This window comes from Panthera pardus, unplaced genomic scaffold, assembly GCF_024362965.1.
Source record: "Panthera pardus isolate Hobbes unplaced genomic scaffold, ASM2436296v1 HiC_scaffold_18, whole genome shotgun sequence".
Taxonomy (NCBI): domain Eukaryota; kingdom Metazoa; phylum Chordata; class Mammalia; order Carnivora; family Felidae; genus Panthera; species Panthera pardus.
Window position 1 is genome coordinate 21,173,608 of NW_026526743.1, and position 3,092 is coordinate 21,176,699.

Here is a 3,092-nt window from a genome sequence, read left to right on the forward strand (position 1 = left end):
ATTTTGCTCTGTTTTTGTTTTTTCATTTGTTTTGTTTTTCAGATTCCAAGGGTAAGTGAAATCATATGGTATTTATGTTTCTTTGCCAGACTTATTTCATTTAGCATAGACTTCATTTATTTCACTTATCCTCAGGGTCCGTCCATGTTGTCTCAAATGGCAAGATTTCATTCTTTTTTATGGCTGAGTAGTATTCCATGGGATCCATATATCTATCTCACGCTTTCTTTATCCTCTCATCCATTGATGGACACTTGGGTTCTTTCCACAGTTAGACTGTTATGTTGCAACGAACATAAAAGTGCACTTATCTTTTCAATTAGTGTATTTATTTTCTCCAGATATATACCCAGAAGTGGAATTACTGGATCATAAGATAGTTTTATTTTTAGTTTTTGAGAAACTTCCATACTGTTTTTCATAGTGGATGCATCATTTTCCACTCCCAGCAACAGTGAATGAAGCTTCTCTTTTCTCCACATCCTTGCTATTTCTTATCTTTTTTTAATAATAGCCATTCTTACAGGTGTGAGGTGATACCTCATTGTGGTTTTGATTTGCATTTTCCTGATGATTAGTGATGTCGAACATCTTGTCATGTGCCTGTTGGCCATCCGTATGCTCTCCTTGGAAAAATGTCTATTCAGGTCCTCTACCTATTTCTTATTTGGAGGATGATGATGATGATGATGATGCATGATGTATGATTTCTTTATGTATTTTAGATATTAACCTCTTACCATATATATGATTTGCAGATACCTTCTCCCTTTCAGTAGGTTGCCCTTTTATTTTGTTGATGATTTACTGGCTACGTACAGTTTCTTACTTTGCCATAGTCCTATTTGTTATCTTTACTTATGTTGTCAATGCCTTTGGAGTCAGGTGCAAAAGAATATATCCAAAAGTGATGGCAAGGAACTTACTGCTTTTTTCTCTTCTAGGAGTTTTATTATTTCTTGTCTTACATTCAAGTATTTAATCCATCTTGAGTTCATTTTTGTGTGGTGTAAGATAGCGGTCCAGTTTCATATTTTTTGTACGTGGCTCTCAGTGAGGCACTTCTCAACCATGACAGCAATGCCATATTCCACGTAGTATAGAAAAATAAGAGGATGTATGATTTTTAACTCAGTGAATGTATAAAAATTTACCTATTGTATAGGCAACTTCTTACATAAATTCCCCAAATCTCTCCCTCCTGGTATCACACCCTTTTGTAATCTCCCACTCTTGAGTGAGCAACTTAGAAAGTTGCTTTGAATGAATAAAATACAGCAAAATTAACGGGAAATTATTTCATGATTAGTTCACAAAGGATTCTTAACACTCTTTTGCATTTTCTCTGCTTGCTTGTTATGATGAAGTAAGTGGCAATACAGAGAGGGCCATGAGGCAACAAACGGAGGGCTGGCTCTTACCAACAGCCAAAGAGAAAATAAGGCCCCAATTGCAAGGGCTTGCAAGGAACTGAATCTTGCCAACAACCACATCAGTGAGCTTGGACATGGATCGTTCTCTGGTTGATCCTTCGGAAAAAAACTTCAGCCTCAAATGTCATCTAAGGGTAGTCTTAGAGACTTAGAGAACCCAGAAAAGCCATGACTAGATATCACAAACATTGTGATATTATAAATGTTGTTGCCTTAAGTCCTTAAGGGTTGGGATAATTTGGTACACAGCGATAGATTAACAATACATTTTTCCTACCTACTATTTTTGGACATTCCTCCCCACTCTTTTATTTGATGTTATAAATAATGCTGAAGTAAATAGCCTTGGGCACATCTTCCTCATCTTCAGAAGTGAATTTCCGTAAGTGGAGTTGATGAGTCTAAAGGTGTGAGCAGTGCTCACTTTGGTAGTGCATCTAATAAAAACTTGGAATGATACAGGGAAGACTGACATGGCCACTGCATAAGGATGACGTGTATACTCATGAAGTGCTCCATATTGTTTACAAAGCCTTAAGAGCAATTCAGTGGAGGAAGGATAGTCTTTTTCAACAAATGGTGCTGGAGGGAGGGGACCTCCATAAGTAAGAAAATGAACCTCAACCTGAACTTCACATCATGTACGCAAATCAACTCAAAATGGATTATGGACTTCAATTCAAAATGTGAAACTATAAAGCCTTCAGGGGGGAAAAAAAACACTTTGGCATCTAAGGCAAGACAAAGAGTCCTTAGACCTGACACTAAAAGCACACTCTAGAAAATAAAAAGTTGATAAATTAAGTCTCGTCAAAGTTCAACACTCATCTTTTGTGAAAGTCTAGGTGAAGAAGATGAAAACAAGCAACATGCTGGGAGTAAACATTTACAAATCACATGTCCCACAAAGGAATAGTATCTAAAATATATAAAGAACACTGAAAACTCAGTAGCAAAAAAAAAAAATCAAATTAGAAAATGGGCAAAAGGCACAAACAGACTTTTCAATGAAGATGATATGCAGATGGCAAACACACACATGAAAGATGTTCAGCATTATGAGCCATCAGGGAAATGCAAATTAAAACCATAATGAGATATCACTACATATGGATCAGAATGGAGAAAATAAAAAACAGTGACATTACCAAATGCTGGCAAGCACGCAGAGGCACTCGATTACTAATACATTGTTGGTGGGAATATAAGATGATATACCCACTCTTGAAAACAGTTTGGCAGTTTCTTATAAAACTAAACATGAAATTACCATATGAATCAAAAACTGTACTCTTGGACATTTATCCCAGAGAAATAAAAGCTGTATTCACACAAGCACCTGTACATTAATGCTTTTAGTGGCTGTATTCACAGTAACCCCAAGCTAGGAACAGCTCTGATGTCCTTCAGCAAGAGAATGGTTAAGCCATGGTACATGGAATATTACTAAGCAACACAGATAAAAGAACTATTGATACGTAGAGTGACTTAGATGGGTCTCCAGGGAGTTATTCTGAGTGAAAAAAGAAATCCACTCTCCACGTGTTACATACCATGTGATTCTTTGATATAAAAATTTTGAGATGACAAAGTGTTATAAATGGAGAATAGTTTCCAGGGGTTAGGGATGGAGGAAGTGGGGAGTAGGAGAGAGAATAG

The 3,092-nt window shown here is 36.6% G+C and overlaps 1 non-coding gene across 1 annotated transcript; it reads left to right on the forward strand.

The window, feature by feature from the left end:
- The first annotated feature begins 1,849 nt into the window (after positions 1–1,849).
- LOC128778117 (U6 spliceosomal RNA) lies at positions 1,850–1,958 on the forward strand. Its single transcript, XR_008423491.1, has one exon. It is a non-coding gene; the product is annotated as a U6 spliceosomal RNA (small nuclear RNA).
- The last annotated feature ends 1,134 nt before the right edge of the window (positions 1,959–3,092 follow it).